The following is a 24,251-nucleotide window of genomic DNA, read 5'->3' on the forward strand; positions in this document are numbered from 1 at the left end:
AGTTAAGTTCAAAGGTATGATCAGACCCAATATTAGTGCTAGAAATTGTTATTATTCCCATTTACAAAAATGGAAACACTGAGGATCCAGAATGAGACATTCTCTCTTGCTGACTCCAGAATGAGACAATCTCTCTCACATGCACCATAACGCTGACCGTGGAGCCCCTTCATTCTCCAGCCTCTAAATTATGATTCAAGACTTCTGTTGCCCAGGACCTTATTTACAAGTTGATTGGGTATCTGCATGAGTTTCAGTTTATCTGTATGCTTGTATCCTTGCCTCCCAACCTAAATCAGTTAATCGATGGTATTTATTGAGAGCTTACTATGTGAAGAGCACTATTCTAAGCACTTCAGAGAGTACATTACAACAGAATTAGCAGACACATTCTCTGCCCATAATGAACTTCCAGTCAAGAGGGACATTGAGGACTAGGCTTTTTTGTCTGGTAAATTTGCACTGGACAGGGGTTTGTATCAGTGACCATAATGGCCAGGCTCATTCTTCCTCATCATGGCTTGGGTCCACAGTTCGATGTGGCTTCTTATGGTTCTATTGTCTACTCAGCTGGCCCCAAAAGTCAATAGGCATTTCTGGAAATGAAGGACCAGCCTGTGGAACAGTGACATCATTCAGTTCTGTAAGTTCATTGTGGGCAGGAAATACATCTTCCAACTCTGTTATATTGTACTCTCCCAAATGCTTATTACAGTGCTCTGCACCAGTAAGTGCTCAATAAATATCATTCATTCATTCAATCGTATTTATTGAGCGCTTACTGTGTGCAGAGCACTGTACTAAGCGCTTGGGAAGTACAAGTTGGCAACATGTAGAGACGGCCCCTACCCAACAACGGGCTCACAGTCTAGAAGGGGGAGACAGACAACAAAACAAAACATATTAAAATAAATAAAATAAATAGAATAGTAAATATGTACAAGTAAATTAAATAGAGTAATAAATCTGTACAAACATATATACAGGTGCTGTGGGGAGGGGAAGGAGGCAGGGTGGGGGGGATGGGGAGGAGGAGAGGAAGGAGGGGACTCAGTCTGGGAAGACCTCCGAAATATCATTTAATGATTGATCAATTGATCTGGAGGTGCTCAGAAACCTGCTTGCAGCTCCCCAGTGAGAGAGCAGAGTGTCTGCCAGGACTAATTTTAGGACTCACTGTTAGGTTATCAATTAAACTCTTCAGACAAAGAAATAGTGGCAGTGAAATGCTTATACCATAAAGAGAAAACATGCTGCTGAGAGGAACAGAATTAGTGTGGCTTGCCATGAGTGGAGCAACAGTGTGGCCTAGTGGGAATAGTAGGGGCCTGGGAGTGAGATGACTTGGGCTCTAATCCCGGCTCCACCATGTGCCTGCTGTGTGACCTTGGACATGTCACTTCACTTCTCTGTGCCTCAGTTCCCTCTTCTGTAAAATGGGGATTCTACTTAGACTGCGAGCTCCATGTGAGACCTGATTATTTTGTATCTATCCCAGTACTTAGTACAGTGCTTGGCACATAGTAAGTGCTTAACAAACCCCACAATTATTATTATTGTGGAGACTGCCCACTTGAATTATAATTAGGTTCCCAGTTAGGCTTCCCAGTCTGTGCACCACACAGGGCTGTCCAAGTCCCATAAATCCTACTTATTTTATTTTGTTGGTATGTTTGGTTCTGTTCTCTGTCTCCCCCTTTTAGACTGTGAGCCCACTATCGGGTAGGGACTGTCTCTATGTGATGCCAATTTGTACTTCCCAAGCGCTTAGTACAGTGCTCTGCACATAGTAAGCGCTCAATAAATACGATTGATTGATTGATTGATAAATAAGTGATGAAGAACTCCCCCAAAGCAGGGCAGCACAGGGGCTCTGTGAACCTGTAGAAGACTAGTAGAAGCCCACGTGAGCTCCGTAGTAGCCCCCTGCAGAGAGATGCATGGCTGCACGGGAGGCCAAACCAGGCTCTGGGAGAAAAGAGGTTTGTGACAATGATTGCTGGTCAAGTATTTTCTGCATGTTTGTTCTCTCAGCCCCTTCTTCCAGATCGAGCTTGTGACCTGACGGCCGATTCTTTGTTTTCTAACAGCGAGGGTCTGGATCCTCCAGCCGGTCCGTGGACTAAGGCTGAACGATTTCTGCTTTCCAGGCCCCAGTTCCCCTCACTTGAGCCAGTCGGGCTTTCAGGTGGTGAAGGCCTGACATAGAGCCAGTCCAGGTTAGCTTCTAATCTGCCGTTCGGAAGCCGCCAGCTGTAAGGATTCGGCCGGGTCAAGGAGGAAGGCACCATTCGAAGGCACAACCCAGAAAGCGGAGATGTCCCTGACCAAAGATGAATTTGGCCAAGAGGTGCTCCTTCCCAGGGACATTTCTGAGTTGAACCACATACTCTCAAGTGATTTGAAAAAATGAAGTCGCATCTGCTTCCTAGATTCGGTTTTCAATGGAGAATGCGCTTCCTTTCTTCCTGCCTCACATTGCCAACAGCTATTGCCATCTTGTGGCGTTGGTGACCTGCTGCGTTTCCCTTATCTCAGACCATGAGAGGGGATCCAAAAAATTGCAGAAATGCAGTTTTTTTGCTGAAAAAAAAAGGAAATGAATTAGAATTGCCCACTGAAGAGGAATTAGCATAAATCCAATCAAAAACCTTTGTTTAACTTGTTTAAAATGGCTAAATAGTTAGCCAAGTGGAAGTAGGGAAAGGATTCTCCCCACCCCTGCTCAAAGGCCAACAGCTTTTTCAATTCCAGAATTTATTAGCTGTTTCTCCCTCCTGGTTTTATTCAAAAGCTTTAGTCCTCAAATTCCACCCCAGGTGCCAGGCAGATGTCAAAGAATAATAATATTAATAATATCACCTTGAATCCCCACTGCTCTAATTTTTTCTAAAAGCCTTTTCATATGCCTCATCTCATTTTATCCTCACAACAACCTCCCCACAGGTAGGAGGAACAGAAATGATTATCCTCATTTTGCAGATGAGGAAACAAGCCCAGGGATGAGAACTGACTATTCTCAGGTCACTCAGTGGCAGAATTGGGATTAGAATCCAGAACTAGGACATTAAGGACACCGGACATAACAATAATAATAATTGTGGTATTCGTTAGCACTTACTATGTGCCAAGCACTGTGCTGAATGCTCGGGGTAGCTATGATGAAGCGTAGTCCCAGTCCCACATGGGACTTGAGCCCAAGGGAGAGGGAAAACTGGTATTTAATCTCCTTTTACAGACGAGGAATTGGAGGCACAGAGAAGCAAAGTGACTCGTCTAAGGCCACACAACAGGCGAGTGGCAGAGCAGGGATTAAAACCCAGATATCCTGGCTCCCAGATCTGAGCTCTATCCACAAGGCCATGCTGCTTCCCATATTTCCATCACCTGGGAAAATTGGTGGACACCAAAGAAAAAAATCCAGACTAACAGGAAAATGATACCCTTTTTCAGATGTGCACCGAGGCACTGGGATTCTCCAGCCAGTTTCGAGAAGCAGTATGGCATAGTGGATAGTGCAAGAGCCTGGGAGTCAGAAGGTCATGAGTTCTAATCCCGGCTCCACCATTTGTCTTCTGTGTGACCTTGGGCAAGTCACTTTACTTCTCTGTGCCTCAGTTATCTCATCTGTAAAATGGAGATTGAGACTGTGAGCCCCAAATGGAACAGGGACTATGTCCAATCTGATTTGCTTGTACCTACCCCAGTGCTTAGTACAGTGCTTGACACATAGTAAGTGCTTAACAAATACCATAATCATTTAATAATAATAATAATAATAATGATGGCATTTAAGTGCTTACTATGTGCAAAGTGCTTAGTACAGTGCTCTGCACACAGTAAGCGCTCAATAAATACGACTGAATGAATGAAAAGCACTGTTCTATTTATTCTCGGTAAACTAGCAGCAGAAGCAGCAGGAGATACTCCCTCAGTGACTAGTTAAGATTCATATAGTTCATGGCATATACATGTCTGCAACACACGTCTCCTAGAAACTCAGTTCTAGGCTGCATGTTACTTGACTGATTGAGTCCTGGAAAGATGAGTCTCACTTTGAGTCATGCCAACTTTTCTTCACATTTTCCTTCAGCTGCCCTACATCATTTGAAGAAAACATTCTAGCCTCTTTAGTCCACAGAAAATGAATTCCCTGGAAGCTATAGGACTACTGATGCTAAAATCTGGTATTCAGGGAAAGACAAAATAGAATAGTTAGACTTTAACTCAAGGACCTCAAAAAGGTTGATACTGAGAAATGTTCTACTGTCCATCTTTACAATAGGAAAAATGTAAATCCACTGCTCAGGCTGCGGTTCAAATCACTAGATTGATTTTTTAAAATCAGTTTTTAGGAATGAATGGGAGCCCATCAACTACAAAAACAGTACCTGCCGATCATTTCCATCACCTCTTCCTCAACTTCACCATCCTCAAACTGATCATTGATCTTCTAGGCAGGAACCACCAACAGTATGAAGAGCAGAACCAATACTGTGGATTATCATTTCAATTTCATAAAAATTCTTATTAAGCCAACAACTGATGTCTTTTACACTCTGTCCAATTCATTTCAGAACCTGCAGGCACATATTTGATTCGTCACCCTGTCAACCTGACCATGGTTCCTTTGAAAAAAAAATCCTTCTCTTATAACTCAAAGTTCATAAGTTCCCAAACAATAAATTTCCATTTGGGACACTAGAATTTAGATTTGGTTTTTGCCTAGAATTCTTATTCTTTGTGTCTTTACTTTAAATGAATGATGCATTCTTCTAATTGAGAATGTCTAAACAAAGGAAGTCTCCATTTTTGTAAGAAAATAAATGCCATTACTGGTCAGACCAATGGTCCCTTCAGCTCAGTCTTCTGTCATTGACAGTAGCAACAAATTACTTAGAGGAACCAGAAGAAGTGTGGCCAATGGAAAGAGCAGAGGACTTGGAGTGGGAATTCTAGGTTGTAATCAAGGCTCTACCACTTGCCAGCTGTGTGACCTAAGGTGAGTCACAGCTCCTCTATGACTCAGTTCCATCATCTGCAAAATGGGGGTTAAACACCTGTTTTCCTTAGATTGGGAACCCCAAATGGGCCAGGGACTGTGCCTCATCTGATCGAATTTGCAATCAATCAATTCATGGAATTTATTGAGCACTTGCACTTACTTGGCATATAGTAAGCATTTAAATACCACAATCTTTATTCTTATTATTCATCATGTGATGGTCATTCTCCTTGATATCCGTTCTAAAGGTTTTGGGGTGTGCCATCTAACATATCTAATTTTTCACAATACGCACCTAACTTTCTGTCTGGTAAGCCTACTGTGGAGTGCTCACTGGTGGTTCTATTCAAAGCCCTCTTGAACCCGAAGTTTTCAACTTGAACAACTTTCTACGGTAATATATTCCATAAACTCACCACCCTTATGAAGTGTAAAATGAAGTATTTCCTTTAGATTATTTTGAATCTACTGTCTTCAACCTGACGTCCCAGGTTTCATATTGATTTTTATAATCATCAATGATATTTACTGAGCACTTACTATGTGCAGAGCACTGTACTAAGTGCTTGGGGGAGTACAATGCAACAAAAGTATTGCAACCTTTATGTTCCTTTTCTGAATTGAAATCCAGGAAGGGCCTCTAATGGTTTGTTAAGAGGAGTAGATATCCATTCTTACCCTGTTTATTTTTTTTCTAAACTGCCATGCAATTCACCTGTCATATTCTTCCATGACATCAGCACCAACTGGTTAGCAACTCAAAGCCAGCCCTAGATGATGTTTCCTAAAGCCAGATCTTATTCACTTATTGGTCTTAAATTAGCATACCCCATGAACACGATAGCCACTAATCAAAGTTCAGGCAGTTACAGCAGGCCCGCTGACCTAAGCTCCTGGCCAAAGGCACCAGATCCCCTTCTTGTGGTGGTCAAAGCAAGCTGGTTGTGTCCCTCTTGTCTAAGCCTCTCTTCATGACCCTGAGCTGGAAACAGTGAATTAACCTTTCTCCAGTGACTTGCCCAAGGTCACACAGCAGACTAGTGGCAGAGCCAGGATTAAAACCCACACCCTCCTGATTGCCCAGGCCTGTGCTCTATCCACTATGCCATGTTGCTACATTATAGAATAATGCAAACTTAAAAAAAATCCCAAAACTAAGTCAAGTCCTGCCTCAATTCAACAGTCCTTTGGGAAAATGGCAGAGTTTGGCACCATGAAATATTATATTTGATACCAGTTTGAAAATCTTTACATCGGGGTGGTGCCCACCTTTCTACTGGTCAGTGACATCCAGGACCTACCACACACCCATTCAGAGGATCACCAACAATTAGATCCCAGAATGCAGTCGATTCACCAGCACTACGGCAATGCTGATTCACACTGATCAGGACTTGACCTGAGAGGAGATAAATGGCAGTGGGATACCCAAGCAGTTGTTTTGTGATAGACTATAAAGCAGGAATCCTCTAACCCTGTCTTCTTGCTTAGTATCTCCAAACACCTTGCCTAGAAATAAGATTGTTTCTAGCAATCCACCCTCACTTTCTCTATTACCCAATATGAGTCTCCTCCCAACATCAGTTTTCTTAGGATGGACAGGAAAGAACCTGTCTCCATAAACTATTTTATTTCTTTCCACTTTTCTTTGTGGGCCATAAATTCTTATTTGGTCTTCTCCCCTCCCTTCATGATGTCCAGGATCATACATTTTCCAGCTAAGATTCTAAAGATCTTACACTCATCTGTTACAAGGGAAAATATAAAGACAAACACCACACCCCCTGTGCCTTTCCTTGCCAGGGGACTGAAAGGAAGTTTGCCAAATTCAATCCCTTCTGGCACCAAAAGCTTCCTTCTTAGATGGGTCTTAATTCAGATTGATGTTGCAGGTCTTAACCAATATGTGCTTTTAACTACTATTTACCTTGCCCTGAGTCCCACCCCTCTTTTATTAAAATGTTCTTCTTTCCTCTGGAACCTTCCTTTTTATTTACGTCTAAAGTTCCTGTTGCTTTACCCTTCCCTTGTCCTTTCTTCTCTAGGCCTATTTGGAGAGCATCCTGAGTACTAATCCCTTGACTTGTCTCTCTGAATTTTTCCCAATGCGGCTTCCTCTGTCTCCTCCCTTTGGCAATCAATCTCATTCAGATTCTTTCACCTGGACCCACCCTAGCTTCTGCGACTCCTCCCAGGCCGAAGTCAGTATTGCTAATTTTCATTGCCTTTTTTGGTCTTATTTTCCTTCCATTGCCTCTTTTATTTTCTTGCTTCTCTTCTACCCTAACTTTTTGGATTTGTTTAATGGTATTGGTTCAGTGCTTATTATGTGTTGGGTACCTTATTATAAATGACTGGGTTGATAAAAGCTAATCAGGTTGGACACTGTCCATGTCCATGTGTGGCTTTCAGTCATTTTCCATTTTACAGATGAGAAAACTGAGGCACAGAGAAGTTAAGTGACTTGCCTAAAGTCACACCGCAGACAAGTTATGGAGCTGTGATTAGAACTCAGGTCCTCTGACTCCAAGACCCATTCTCTTTCCAAGAGGCACGCTGTTTCTAAGGTTTCCTCTTACACCTCCTAGAGTTCCCTGTGATTCAACTGTCCATTCTGAGCTGACCAAGGTTTATCTTCTCATATCTCTTGTGTTCTTGGCTTGACTTTCCTCTAAATGGCCTTGGGCAAAATCCAGATGGCAGGCTTCCTCCATTTCCTCCTCCAGGTGGGCTACTTAAAATATGAATTTGGGCAGTATGGGTAAATCTTGTATGCTTGTGCTTGTCATCTGTTTCAAAATCCCTGGAAAGTGTGAAGAGGAGTGGGGAAACATGGACTGAACTATAGCTATACAGATGCAGACCTTTCACCCCCAAGCAACCTTTCTAAAAAGTTTTCCTCCTTCCCCCTCCCTTCATTGCATAGCATAAAATTACCTAAATCAACATTCTTTGCTATGATTCTTGCCCTCTCCAACCCCCAGGGAGGCAGGTGGTTATCTACAATGTTGATGGAGGGGCAGCAGGGAAAGAAATCTGTGACTAAGAATCATCCAGGTCAGGTTAAGAAAAATCTTGGCTACAGGAAAAAGCCACTTGCCAAGAAATTTTCCAAAGCAGGTGGTTCCAGTTCAGTAAGGCCTGATGTATATCTCCAATGAAAGCCTATAAGCTGTGCACAATTTCATAAAGCAGCATATTGCAAGCCAGGCAGATGTTCTATGGAGTTCCAATCGCTGGAATCTGATACCTTGTTTAGTTCTGTTGCTCTGCCCACTTGAGATGGTAATTCAGGAAGTTGGTGCTTAAGGCACAAGCTCCGGAGGGCTACTGACTTGTATCAGGTGTCTTCAGACCCAGCTGGAATAATTCCATACCCCATTTCCAAACAAAGGGGAAGTGGGGACAGTAACCTTAGGAGAAGACCTGACTCTTAAATTGTTAACAGACTTCATATCAAGAGAGTCTCTTGACAGGGGAAAAACATGTTCCCTGAATTTTATGGTCTGTTTGCAATTCTTCTCTGACAGGGTGCAGCCCCCAATTAAAATAATACACCTCATATATTACATCACATTAGAACCAGCATGGCTTAGTAGAAAGAGCACTGGCTGGGGAGTGGAGAAGGACCTGGGTCCTAAACCTAGCTCTGTGTGACCTTGGACAAGTCACTTTACTTCTCTGTGCCTCAGCTACGTCATCTTTAAAATGGGGATTAAGACTGTGAGCCCCATGTGGGACATGGACTGTGTTCAACCTGATTGGCTTGTATCTCCCCCAGTGCCTAGAATAGTGCTCCACACATAGTAAGGGCTTAACAGATACCATGAAAAAAGGTCATCTTCTTCCCTCACATCTATTGCAAAGCAATAGTACAATTTAGGGGATGACTCTTTGACTAGTGATTATAGTTCAAGGTACAGTCTTTCTTAGGCGATAAAGAAGCTAATGAAACAGTAAGGAGGATTAATATGCCGTTCTGTAAAATGTTTTCACAGTCAGGTGAGGAGAAGACTTTGAAAGCAGATTGGGAGGGAATGGTCAAATACTTGGGGGATAGCAAAATATAAATGAAAGAACAAAATTCCTGCCTTTCCATGCTCACCCAGAGGAAACAGAGAAGAGGTGAAGGTGGGGGAGAGTGGAGAGCTGCATGTGTTGGTTGGAGAGACTAGGTGTGGTTAATGGGTTGGGGAAGACAAGACTTGGGGACAGCAGCATTTCCTTGTGGAAAGAGCTTGGGCTGGGGAATCTGAGGGCCTGGATTCTAATCGTAGATCCACCACCTGCTTGCTGTGTGACTTCAGCTAGTCTAACTTCTCTGTGCCTCAGTGTTCTCATCAGTAAAATGGGGATTCGGTACGTACACACCCTCCTGCTTAGACTGTGGGATCCGAGTGAGACAGGGACTGTGTCTGAGTTGATTCTGTGGTACCTCCCCCAGGACTTGGTACATAATAAGTACTTACCAAATACTACATTTAATATTATTGAGTTTTGAAAGCACAGAGGTCAGACTGAATACAATGAACCCCAGTTGATGGAGACAAAAGCTGACCTCTCTGCATTCTTGGCAAGTTCTTCTTTCAAAAGGCAGGGATGCCCAGCCTCTGGTATCCCCTCATTGTGGAAGTATTTTTGGCACAGTTGGAAACGTGAGGCACTTCCTGCCTGGAAGTTGTGGAAGCAGCCTCAAGCGTCACTTTATTTCACGCATTTCGGCAAGTGCTTATAACTTGGTTTCTCTGTGCTTCAGTTCCCTCATCTGTTGAGTGAGGATTAAGACTCTGAGCCCTCTGTGGGGCAGGGACTGTGTCCAACCTGATTACCTTTGTATCTACCCCACTGCTCAGTACGGTGCCTAGTACAGAGTAAGAGCTTAACAAATACCATAATTATTAAATAACTCTAAACTCACAACCAGGCTTTCCCTCCATCAGTTAAACATCAAAGTTGACCCAGCATCTGCTATGGACAGAACCTGCAGAATTGGGGCGGGGGGCGGAGGGGACGCAGTGGCTCCTACAAAGGAAGATCAATATACAATCCCTCACTTTAAGGTTTGTACAATATTATTAACTAGTGTAGACAAGACAAACTTGTGTTTGTATTCATATACACAACCTTCAAAGAATCATAGGAAAAGTGATAGAAGCCTGTGAAAAAGGATCCAAGAGAACTGATGCAACTAAACCCAATCAATTGTATTTATTGAGAGCTGACCTTGTGTACAGCATGGTACTAAATGCTTAGGAGAGTACAATATAACAGAACTGGTAGACATATTCCCTGCCCACAACACGCATACAGTGTAGAGGGGGAGACAGACATTAATATAAATGAATAAATTACGGAGATGTATATAAGTCTTGAGGGGCAAAACTGATAACCACTACCCTAGGGAAACAAGACAAAGAAACACAGGATAGTTTGGAGAGACTGGAGCCAGGTAGGTTAATTTGAAAACATCAGGATTCTTCTATCTGGAAAAATGAAAGGTGAGAGAGGGGATATGTATACAATGTGTAAAAATCATGAAGGTTATGGAAAGAGTGAACATGAAACTGTTGTTCAATAAATCCCACTTTGAAAGAATTAGGGGGTTACCATTTGAAGCTTGAAGATAGCAAGTGCAAGAAAAACAAAGGAAACATTTCTTCACATGGAGCCTAGTGAAATTTGAACTTATCACTGCACAAGGTTGTGCAGAGGGGACACATCAGTAGGTTCATGGGTTAATTCATGGGCAAATAGGAGGAGAAGCTAGGGATATTAGAAGGCTCAAGGGATTTATATAGATTAAGGGGTGATAAACCCCGGGCCATTGAGGATGTAGGTGAAAACATTTTAAAAGTTAAGAGGTTTTGAGATGGATTGAATAGATTCCTGGATGATAGTCTACAATGGATTAAATATTATAAATTATTTAATATATATAAATTGTATGTCTCCCACCTTTAGACTAAGCTCACTGTGTACAGAGAACATATCTTCCAACTTCATTGTATTGTACTCTCCCAAGTGTTAATACAGTGCTCTGCGTATAGTAAGTGCTCAATAAATATCACTGACGATGACTGAAGAGGGAAAAGTTACATGGTCTACCCCTTGCCTTTAGGATGTTTATCAAGGAGAGCACCCAATCAATTAATAAATCACTGATATTTATTCACAAGTGGCAAAGCAAGGTGGCCTGGGGATCAGAAGAACCAGGGTTCTAATCCTGGCTCCGCCACTTGATTGCTGTGTGACTAAGAGCAAGTCACTTCACTTCTATCTGCCTCAGTTTCCTCAAATATAAAATGTGGGACATGGACAGTATCCAGCTGTATTTGCTTGTACCTACCCTACAGTGCCTAGCACAAAGCATGGCTTAGTGGATAGAACATTGGCTTGGGAGTCAGAAGGTTCTGTGTTCTAATCCATGCTCCACCACTTGTCTGCCGTGTAAATTTGGGCAGGTCGCTTAACTTCTCTGTGCCTCAGTTCCCTCATTTATAAAATGGGAATTAATAATAATAATAATAATAATGGCATTGATTAAGCACTTATTATGTGCAAAGCACTGTTCTAAGCACTGGGGAGGTTACAAGGTGATCAAGTTGTCCCACGGGGGTTCACAGTCTTAATCCCCCATTTTACAGATGAGGTAACTGAGGCCCAGAGAAGTTAAAAGAAAGTAGAATTCCTTTCTTTTAAAACCTGATCCACTTGCCCAAAGTCACACATCTGACAATTGGCAAAGCTGGGATTTGAGCTCATGACCTCTGACTCCAAAGCCCAGGCTCTTTCACTGTGAGCCTTATATTGGACAGGGAACGTGTACAACCCAATTATCTTGTATCTACCCCAGCGATTAGAACGGTGCCTGGCACATAGTAAGTGCTTAACAAATACCATTGTTATCATTATTATTATTTTAATAAGCACTCAAATTCCGTTAAAAAAAGTGGCAGAGCTGGGATCAGAACTCAGATCTTCCGACCCGCAGGCCTGTTTTATTTCCATTAGGTTGTACTGCTTTCTTACTTCTTTATTCCCAAGTGCCTAGTCTAGTGCACCGCATCAAGTGGGTGTCAATAAATGCCATCATTACCACTGCTACATTTGTTTTCTAGCTATACATATGGAATACCAGCTGTGTGACTTTGGGCGGGGGTGGGGTGGGTGGCAAACTGATAAATCTGCACGTCACATGAGAATCACACCCAAGAAAGTTAAAATACAGAGACCAGCTGCAGCAACTGCATAAAATTCCTTTCTTTTAAAACCTGATCCACTTTGGGATGCAAAGACCTGTTCAAACTGATTCAAGAGGATCTTTATCCTGGCTCTAATCCTGCCTGGGGATTGTGATAAAAAAATAAAAAGGAAGGGTTTTTTATCCATTGCTTCATGGCCCATTTCCAGCAAGAAACACCACCAGACTCAAAACCTGGAGAATACTTTCTTCTTTCAGAAAAATCTGTGGTGTCAACTGAGACTTAATAGGTCAAAATGGTGAAAGACACAAAAAGAAGTAGCATGACAACTAATGGGTGAGGACAAATCAGTTCCTATCTGAGGGTTTTAAGACGGGCCCTCGATTTATTTATTTTATTTATTTATAAAATTTATTTATTTTGCTTGTACATATCTATTCTATTTATTTTATTTTGTTAATATGTTTTGTTTTGTTCTCTGTCTCCCCCTTCTAGACTGTGAGCCCACTGTTGGGTAGGGACCATCTCTATGTGTTGCCAACTTGTACTTCCCAAGCGCATAGTACAGTGGTCTGCACACAGTAAGCACTCAATAAATACGATTGATTGATTGATTGATTTGGACAGGAAATCAGTTTATAGAGGTATCATATGATTCTTGTTTAACTTCAGTTTACCTTATGCTTGGATCTGTATCCTTTGGGCGTTTAGTATTTACCCCCCAGCACTTATATGTGTATATTTATAAATTATTTATTTATATTAATATCTCTGTCTCCCCCTCTAGACAGTGAGCTTGTTGTGGGTAGGGAATGTGACTACTAACTCTCCCGAATGCTTAGTACAGTGCTCTGCAAATAGTAAGCACTCAATAAATACGATTGATTGATTGAGCTTGATTGTATTTCACCATTTTTTGATGCAAATATACATGTCCGGGCACAAGATAGCCAATTTTACATCTCTATTATCTGAGCTCTGGATAAAAGATATGAGGGATTATTATCAGTTGCTGACAAACCCAATATTCCCTTTATCCAAGCCTGTCAGGTGGATTTATTGAGCTCACACTGTGTGCAGCCTTGTAGGAGTTCAGAGGAAGAGCAAAACTCCCTACATTCAGTCCTTCAGTCAATGGTATTTATTGAGTGCTTACTGTGTACAGAGCACTGTACTAAGTGCTTGGGAGAGTACAATACAATAAACAGACACATTCCCTTCCCATGATGAGCTTACAGTCTAGAGGGGGAGACAGACAGTAATATAAATAAATTATGGTTATGGACGTAAGCGCTGTGGGGCTGGGAGGGGGATGAATAAAGGAACAAGTCAGGGTGATGCAGAAGGGAGTAGGAGAAGAGGAAATGAAGGCTTAGTCAGGGAAGGCCTCTTGGACCTTGAATAAGGTTTTGAAGAGAGGGAAGAGTCACTGTGGTGAGGGGGTGTGCAGGCCAAGAGTCAGAGCAACAACAGAAAAGAAGTGGCATGATGTAGTGGATAGAGCACGAGCCTAAGAGTCAGAAGGTCGTGGGTTCTAATCCTGGCTCTACCACTTGTCTGCTGGGTGACCTTGGGCAAGTCACTTAACTTCTCTGTGCCTCAGTTACCTCATCTGTAAAATGGGTTCTGAGACTATGCGCCCCACCAGGGACAGGGACTGTGTCCAACCCAATTCGCTTATATCCACCCAGTACTTAGTACAGTACCTGGCACATAGTAGGTGCTTAACAAATACCATTAAAAAAACAAAAAAGCTTTCATTACAGTGTATTAAGAGAGAGTGAATGATGTGGTGAATCTTAGTTCTGAAGTCTCAGGCCTGAAGCTCATCACTCTTGACAGAAGAATCCCCCATGATCGTCACTTTCAATAACAAAGGAAAGGAATGACACAGTTCATTCCAAACGGGGCACCAAGCAGAGAGGACTCTTTTCATTCATTCTATTGTATTTATTAAGTGCTTGCGGTGTGCAGAGCACTGTACTAAGCGCTTGGGAGAGAGTACAACACAACAATTAAGAGGGACGATCCCTGCCCACAACAAGCTCAATGGAAAGCAGAAGATAGGCCTGAGTCTATGGAGTTTGGATAGAAATTTATCGAGAGAGCAGTGGCAGGAGAGGAAGTTGGAGGGGAGGCAGGTTTACAGTTTACTGGAACGGTAACATTCTGCCACTGATAATCCACAAAATGGATCACCAAGAATTGGCTGTACAACTCAATTTGGGATTCGGAAACACTGTCCCTCAACTCTCAACTTGAGAAGCAGAGGGGCAAAGTGGAAAGAGCACAGGCCTGGGAATCAGAAGGACCTGGGTTCTAATCCCAGCTCCACCACTTGTCTGCTGTGACCTTGGTCAAGTCATTTCACTTCTCTGTGCCTCAGTTACCTCATCTGTAAAATGGGCATTAAAACTGTGAGCCCCATGTGGAACTGGACTGTGTCCAACCTGATTAGTTTGTATCTACCCCAGTGCTTAATACAGTGCCTGAAATATAGTAAGCACTTAACAAATTCCATTAAAACAAAAACTTACTTCTCTCAATTGATTGCTTGAGAATACTACATTCCTCACTGTCTCCACATGTTATTAAGAGGTCATTTATCCCAAATGATCCTCTATCCTGTTCACGATGTTGCTGAAGTTTCATGAACATTAAACAAGGAACACAACCATTTAAATAGGGAAGACTATTTGCAAAGGGAACACAGTTTACTTGGAATCTGAACAGCCTCTGACCAACTTTGAAGAGATAATTAAGGAAAATGTATTTTCATGGGACAAAGGTTAAAGTCTATCAGAGATTAAATGCTGTATCTGTGATAAGAAACCAAGATTGGGACTGAGAAGCTGATTTTCCATTCAGCATGGCGAATGCTGGCTCAACCAAGAGTCCATCCTTGGGCCAATTTTATTCAGTCATTTCTTGGAAGGGGAAGTAGATGGTGAGCAAGTGGAATGAGCCAAAGAGCGGGAGAGAATTTTTCAAAAGCTGGAGATTTTAGTGTTTTAACAACTGGGGAGGATGATGACAAAGTACAGATGGAGCTAAACATGGAGGGGCAGGAGTTTATAGCAGGAAATGGCATATAAATAGAGTCTGGATGAAATAAGGAAAGGCACCTGAGCCAAGGTAACCTAGATCCTTCAGAGCCAATGATGCTCAGGATCGCTTTAGGAAAGAAAGCTGGAAATCATCAGGGATACCTCAGGGGTCGATGTCTGGCTAGTGTGGAGCAGCGGCAGGTTAGAAAAAAAGCCTGTGCGATGCTTGACCACGTTACTGAAAAGAACATAGTAACTGGAGAAATATTACTACATCCAGGGCTGGGGAAAGGGAAGGAAGAGTGGGGAGGAAAACAGATGACTCTTTCCATTCTAACTTCTTATAGACAGGAAGGACAAGGGGAAACTTCATGAAATCAAAAGAATAAATGAATTTTGTAGCCTTTGGTCATATTCAGTAGCTTTACCAGTTAAAAGAGTTGGGGAGGGTTGAAGGTTGGGGGCCCATGGGACCCTACTAGATCCATCCTGTGGTCCTGGGGACCAGACAAGGGTAAAAAAAAAGGGGGGGCTCTTTTCCCTGACTTCCTTGCCTGAAACCAGTCTGAGCCCAGGAATAGCCATAAGAACTCCACCTACAATCTAAACACAATCCCTGCAACCCCTAGATGGTCAGGAAAAGTAATTGTGGTATTGGTTAAGTGCTTACTATGTGCCAATCAATGTGTCATCCCTATCAAGCACTAGAGCTTGAGCAACGGGCTAAAGAGCACAGCTCAAGTGTTAGGCTGCATAGAGCAGTAATGCCCTCTTGTGTCGCTCCATGAGATCTGAGTTCAAATTCTCACTGATGTAGCCTTTGAGTAGCTATTTGATGAGCTTCCTAATTCCCATTTCTCAGAGTCATAAAACCATCACACAATTGGCAGAAGCTCTTCAGCACAGGCCCATAAAGGGAAGAGAGAATTTTTGTCTGGCCCAATTGGTGATGCCTTGGCTGAAGTTTTTGTGGGGAGATTACACAATTAGATCTGCTTCTATTTAGGACCATTATGTGGAAATATTTCACCCACTTACCAATTTCTTTTTAAAATTAAGCATGGAAAGCACTCCATGATCATTTCGGTTCCACGCTAAAAAAAAATCTTATTGACTAATATCTAATATGGGTAACTGGTTAACATAAATAACAGTAATAGCCAGAGCGTTGTTATTATTGTTAGGAGTGATCATAATTATATTAAATAAAAACAGGTCATGCTGAAGAAACTAATTGCTTGTCACTCAGTATGAACCTCCACTGAAATGAGTTTTTTGGCTAATGCACGCTGTGTTGTTATAAATGTTCTGACAAACAGCATGGCCTAGTGGAAAGAGCATGGGCCTGGAATCCAAGGATCTGGGTTCTAATTTCATCTCTGCCTCTTGTCTGCTGTGTGACCTTGAGCAAGTTGCTTCACTTTTCTGTGCCTCAGTTACCTCATCTATAAAATGGGTATTAAGACTGTAAGTCTCATGTGGGACATAGACTGTGTCCAGCCTGATTAGCTTGTACCTGTCCCACAGCACTGCTTAGAATAGTGCTTGGCACATAGTAAGCACTTAACAAGTACCATAATTATTAATGTTATTACAGTGCATGGCACCTAGTAAGTGCCTAATAAATTCCATTTTAGAAAAACAAAACTGAATTGCCCATTTCAATAGGTTTTCCAGACTGAACAGAGATAAAAGTGAGTATAAGCAGAGGAAGCGTAAAAACATCTGCATCTCAGCTGTTTTCCTTTCTTGGCATTATTTTCTATCAAATGGACTATGCAGCCCTTGATGTTCTATTCCCTTTCCAAATATCAGGACAGAAAAGGCCACATCATTTTTCTTTTTGGAGTGGTATTTATTAAGCACTTCCTCTGTACCAAGCACTAAGGCTAAGTGCTGAGGTAGATATAAGGTCATCGGATCAGACTCAATCCTTATCCCTTATGTGGGCTCACTACCTAAGAGGGAAGGAGAACAAGTATTTTAACCCATTTTCACAGACAGGGAAACTGAGGCAGAGAGTGATTAAGTGACTTCCCCGATGTCACAAAGCGGGAAGTTTGCCAAGTCAGGCCTAAAACCTGGGTCTTCTGACTCCAGATGTGTGCTCTTTCTACTAGGCCATGCTGCCTCCCCATATTTTATTATATGAATAGAAAAAGCTATATGAATCTTGATCCCAAACAAAATCCAAAATCAATTAAGACCTTGAGCAGCCATGAAACTGAGTATATTCTCACTTGCCCATGGTCAAAATCCAAGCTCGTTGTGGGCAGGCAGTGTGTCTGCTTATCGTTGTACTATACTTTCCCAAACTCTTCGTACAGTGCTCTGCACACGGTAAGCACTCAATAAATACGATTGAATGAATGAATGAATGGAGCTGGCCTGAAGAAAATCAGAGACCTAAAAGGAAACTGAATGTGCTTTCTCTTCCTTGTGTGTGCTATAGGAACAGCTATGTTTTCACTGGGTATTAGGGGTGAAGGAAACCCAAAGGATAGAACTAGTCAATTTGAATAGAACCAAGTAGATTTTGCAAACCAAATAGAATTTCTGAGAACTATACATGAAACGTGGATTAAATGAGAGAGATGAGTTGAGGATATCTTCAGGTTTACGAGACAGGTTTACAGGTTTACCTGTCGTGAGACTGGTAGGATGGTGATGCGGTCTACAGTGATGGGAAAGTCGGGGAGGACGGAACTTGGGTGGGAAGAGAAGGAGTTCTTTTTTGGACCTGTTAAGTTTGAAGCATAGGCAGGACACCTGAGTAGAGATGTCTTGAGACTGCAGAGGACATAGATATGCAGATTTGGGTATCATCTGCATAAAAATAGCAGTTGAAATCATGGGAGTGAATGAGTTCTCCAAGGGAATGGGTGTTGATGGAGGATAGATGGAGACCCTGAACTTAGTCTTAAGAAACTCCCATAGTTAGGGGATACAAGGAGATAAATCATTAAGAAATGGGAGCAGAAATTAGTTTCTGTGGGGAATCTGGCTTTGTTCCTGACATTTGCATCCAAGTGCACCTAGCAGATCCCGGAATTAAATTCTCATGTGTTTTCTCTCTCTCAGGCCATTACTTCTCCATCACTGGGGAACTGAATTGTGAATCGTTAAAGAAAAATCAGTATTTCTGGCATCAATCAATCATCGATGGTATTTATTGAGCATTCACTGTGTGCAGACACATTCCCTGCCTACAGTCAACTCACAGTCAAGAGGGGGCATTTTTAGTGATTCAAGAGAAACCGGAAAGCCCCTCCAAATGAGGTGTCCTCAAGACTACATCAGATGATCGGAACACAATTCCCTCATGTGTCCACATTTTCAGCATACCACGCTGCTCTCCTCCAAACTAAACATGAATGACAATGCAGAAGCAGCATGGTATAGTGGATAGAGCACGGGCTTGGGAGTCAGAAGGTCATGGGTTTCAGTCCCAACTCTGTCACTTGTCTGCTGTGTGACCCTGGGCAGGTCGCTTTGCTTCTCTGTGCCTCAGTTACCTCATCTGTAAAATGGGGATTGATACCATGAACCCTACATGGACAGGGACTGCCTCCAACTCGATTCGCTTGCATCCACCCCAGTGCTTAGTACGGTGCCTGGCACACAGTAAGCGCTTAGCAAATACCGTAATTATTCACTATTATTATTACACTGGAACAGCCTCGTGTCCATTTGAGAGTACAACCCTTTGAAGTTCTCCTCTAGAGTATAGCTACACCTATATATCTAGCCATATAGATCTATAAGTAAACCTTTGTTTTCAAAGAGGACACCACTAATCGTGAAATTAACTTATGAGCATGCGTGTGACTGAAAAGGCCAATGTGGGACCCAGAGTCCTTGTAACATGGAACATGCAAAAAGGCCTCCCTTTGTTGTGTTTTCACATTTGATGTTTGCAGTGCCTGACATTGTTTACTCTTCTGCATCCTTGTTTATCACTCTTTACAAAGCTTTTGCTCAAAAAAAGCCATTCCTTTCTTTTTGGCAGTAGGTCATTCAAGCGTATCCTTAGTAACTGACTCTCAGTTCTCAGATGGATTGCTGCCTTGTCTGAGGCTCTGTTTTACTGTGTCCTTAGACCACCTCCTCTGTCTTTCTTGTACTGGGTTTCCCAATTTCAGCTCTCCCTTCAGCACTTTGAGTATCCTTCTGTCACTCATTCCCCTCATAACCTACCCTACACAGATGTGTTGAGGTGAACAGAGCTAAACATATTCCCTGCCCACTGTAAGCTCACAGTCTGTGGGGGGGAACATATTGGCTCATAAATATTACTCCTGGAACTGCTCAAGGACATTTCCCCTCTAGACTGAAAGCTCGTTATAGGCAGGGAATGTGTTGTCTGCTTATTCTGTTGTACTGCACTCTCCCGAGTGCTTAGAAGAGTGCTCTGCACACAGTAAGCACTCAATAAATACCATTGATTGATGGATTCCAAGTACAATTTTTAGGACAGTCAATAAATTTTATTGGAGGATAATGACTAAATAGTAGCATTTACTGTTGAATAATAATCGAAAATGATTAGGATGTTTGTTTTTCACCTACTGTGAAAGTGTCACCGTCTATTGGTGAGACAGCTTTAACAGGTCCATCTTAACCTTATTTTCCTATCATCATTTATTTAAAAAAAAAAACCCAAAACAAACAAGACACCCTTCCTTTTTTTGGTCCAGAATGAGTTCAACCAACAAACATTTATTGTTACCACGGCATGCAAATGCATTATGTAAAATGATACAGGGAAATACAGAATATATACATTTGGTGCCCTCAAGGAGCTTACAGGCTAATGGAAGAATGAAGACAAATATTAGAATACATATACATACATACATATAACTAAATATACATATATATATACATGTATATATACATAGTAGCTATGTATGAATGGTTTTAGGGTAAAATGTGTGTAGGTAGGGGAAAATGGAAAATGACCTGAATTATTTTTGTGGGACCTGACCAACAAGAATAAAGAAAAACACATTTTTGCCCTTTTATTCAGCAGAGTTTGGCACTCAAAATAGTTCTTCACGCCCCGCAACTCCTACGAAACACAGATTTCAAGCAAAGATGTACAGAAAATATCGGTATCTGGAAAACAGTGAAGTTACATATGATTAAAAAGTATTTTCCATCCACGCTAGACATACAGGGAGGGATGTGATCGGAGCAGGCCAGTAAGAGATTCCAGTCTTGCATGGTGGAAGAGTTTCCCCCAAATCAGATTCCAGGACAAAGGAGGCTCCCAGGGTTTTTTAGGGGTGTCTTTAATCCATCGATGATATTTACTCACTACTTATTCTGTTCAAAGCACCATTCTGGCCCCAGAACCCCTGCCTTACCTGACCTCGGCATCCAGAGAGAGAGAGGGATAAGAAAATGAACTGAGAAAGTTGATCTCTGGGCAAAGATGTCCTTAAGAGGTTACAAGGTGATCAGGTTGTCCCACAGGGGGCTCACAGTCTTCATCCCCATTTTAGAGATGAGGTAACTGAGGCACAGATAAGTTAAATAATAATAATAGTAATAATAATGGAATTTATTAAACACTTACTACGTGCAAAGCACTGTTCTATGCGCTGGGGAGGTTACAAGGTGATCAGGTTGCCCCCCGGGGGGGCTCACAGTCTTCATCCCCATTTTACAGATGAGGGAACTGAGGCACAGAGAAGTGAAATGACTTGCCTAAAGTCACCCAGCTGATAACTGTCATCATCATCACAATCCCGCATTTTAGTGGGGTGAAGTGGCTCCGTTTTAATGACCCAACTGAAAGATTAAAAATAATACCAGAAACTTGAATCGTCTTGAGTAACGCCTCACGCACTGTAGAGAAGCCTCGTGAGTGGCCTGGGTTGACACCCGTCTCCATGTTTGGTTTTGTTGTCCGTCTCCCCCTTCTAAAATAATAATGATGGTATTTGTTAAGCCCTTACTATGTGCCGAGAACAGTTCTAAGCGCCTGATACAAGGCGATCAGGTTGTCCCACGTGGGGCTCCCAGTCTTCATCCCCATTTGACAGATGAGGTAACTGAGGCACAGGGAAGTGAAGTGACTTGCCCAGAGTCACTTAACTTCTAGACTGTGAGCCCGTGGTTGGGTAGCGGCCGTCTCTATCTGGTGCTGACTTGGACTTCCCAAGCGTTTAGTCCAGTGCTCTGCACACAGGAAGCGCTCAATAAATACGACTGAATGAATTGGCGGAGCCGAATACATGCTATGTCTTGCTGTCTGTCTCCCCCTTCTAGACTGTGAGCCCGTTGTTGGGTAGGGACCGTCTCTCTATGGTGCCGACTTGTATTTCATTCATTCATTCATTCAATCGTATTTATTGAGCGCTTACTGTGTGCAGAGCACTGGACTAAGTGCTTGGGAAGTACAAGTTGGCAATCAATCAATCAATCAATCGTATTTATTGAGCGCTTACTGTGTGCAGAGCACTGTACTAAGCGCTTGGGAGGTACAAGTTGGCAACATATAGAGACGGTCCCTACCCAACAGCGGGCTCACAGTCTAGAAGGGGGAGACAGACACCAAAACAAAACATATTAACAAAATAAAATAAATAAAATATGTATAAGTAAAATAAATAGAGTAATAAATATGTACAAACATATATGCAGGTGCTGTGGGGAGGGGAAGGATGTAAGGCAGCGCTCTGCACACAGTGAGCACTCTAATAAATACGATTGAATGAATGAATGAACCTACGACCTCGGACTCCCAGGCCGGTGCTCTTTCCATTGAGCCACGCTGCTTCTCTAATAGCAATAGTGGTATTTTCATTCCTTCATGCATTCAATCGTATTTATTGAGCGCTTACTGTGTGCAGAGCACTGGACTAAGCACTTGGGAAGTACAAGTTGGCAACATATAGAGACGGTCCCTACCCAACAGCGGGCTCACAGGCTAGAAGGGGGAGACAGACAACAAAACAAAACATATTAACAAAATAAAATAAATAGAATAAATATGTACAAACATACATACAGGTGCTGTGGGGAGGGGAAGGGGTAAGGCAGTGCTCTGTACACAGTAAACGCTCAATAAAGCGCTCCTCTCCCCCTCCCCCTTGCCTTACCTCCTTCCCCTCCCCACAGCACCTGTATATATGCATATATGTTTGTACGTATTTATTACTCTATTTATTTTATCTGTACATATTTATTCCATTTATTTTATTTTGTGAATACGTTTCGTTTTGTTGTCTGTCTCCCCCTTCTAGACTGTGAGCCGGCCGTTGGGTCGGGACCAGCTCTAAGGTACTTCCCAAGCAATTAGTCCAGTGCTCTGCACACAGTAAGTGCTCAATAACTAATAATAATAATGATGGTATTTGTTAAGCGCTTACTATGCACAGAGCACTGTTCTGAGCACTGGGGGGGAATCAAGTTGTCCCACGTGGGGCTCACAGCCTTAATCCGCATTTTACAGATGAGGTAACTGAGGCTCAGAGAAGCCAAACGACTTGCCCAAGGTCACACAGCAGACATGTGGTGGAGTCGGGGTTGAATACGATTGAATGAATGTATATATGTATGCATATATGTTTGTACATATTTATTACTCTATTTATTTTACTTGTACATATCTATTCTATTCATTTTATTTTGTTAGTATGTTTTGTTTTAGTCTTTTAGACTTTAGTCTTCTAGACTGTGAGCCCACTGTTGGGTAGGGACTGTCTCTATATGTTGCCAATTTGTACTTCCCAAGCGCTTAGTCCAGTACTCTGCACATAGTAAGCGCTCAATAAATACGATTGATGATGATGATGGTTTTGTTCTCCGTCTCCCCCTTTTAGACCGTGAGCCCACTGTTGGGTAGGGACTGTCTCTAGATGTTGCCAACTTGGACTTCCCAAGCGCTTAGTCCAGTGCTCTGCACACAGTAAGCGCTCAATAAATACGATTGATTGATTGATTGATTGATTGATTCCGGACTCCCAAGCCGGTGCTCTTTCCATTGAGCTCACCTCCTCCAGGAGGCCTTCCCAGACTGAGCCCCTTCCTTCCTCTCCCCCTCGTCTCCCTCTCCATCCCCCCCATCTTACCTTCTTCCCTTCCCCACAGCACCTGTCTATATGTAGATATGTTTGTACATATTTATTACTCTATTTATTTATTTATTTTACTTGTACATATCTATTCTATTTATTTTATTTTGTTAGTATGTTTGGTTTCGTTCCCTGTCTCCCCCTTTTAGACTGTGAGCCCACTGTTGGGTAGGGACTGTCTCTATATTTTGCCAGTTTGTACTTCCCAAGCGCTTAGTCCAGTGCTCCGCACATAGTAAGCGCTCAATAAATACGATTGATGATGATGATGATTGAGCCACGCTGCCTCTCCCCTAGCAATAGGGGATCTCCTGATCGGGGGCGGGGACCGCTGATCTCCTCACCGTTAGGCCTCGTTCTCGCCTGTCCCGCCATCGACCCCCGGGCCTGGAATGCCCCCCCTCCCTCTGCCCATCCACCAAGCTCGCTCTCTTCCTCCCTTCAAGGCCCGACTGAGAGCTCACCTCCTCCAGGAGGCCTTCTCACACTGAGCCCCTTCCTTCCTCTCCCCCTCTCCATCCCCCCCCATCTTACCTCCTTCCCTTCCCCACAGCACCTGTATATACTTTTGCACATATTTATTACTCTATTTATTTATTTTACTTGTACATATCTATTCTGGCCCACGTCCTTCCCCGGGCCTGGAATGCCCTCCCGCCCTCTGCCCCTCCGCCAAGCTAGCTCTCTTCCTCCCTTCAAGGCCCTGCTGAGAGCTCCCCTCCTCCAGGAAGCCTTCCCACACTGAGCCCCTTCCTTCCTCTCCCCCTCGTCCCCCTCTCCATCCCCCCATCTTACCTCCTTCCCTTCCCCACAGCACCTGTCTATATGTATATACATTTGTACATATTTATTACTCTATTTATTTTACTTGTACCTATCTATTCTATTTATTTTATTTTGTTAGGATGTTTGG

Source organism: Tachyglossus aculeatus (genome assembly GCF_015852505.1).
Source record: "Tachyglossus aculeatus isolate mTacAcu1 chromosome 12 unlocalized genomic scaffold, mTacAcu1.pri SUPER_6_unloc_1, whole genome shotgun sequence".
Classification (NCBI taxonomy): Eukaryota; Metazoa; Chordata; class Mammalia; order Monotremata; family Tachyglossidae; genus Tachyglossus; species Tachyglossus aculeatus.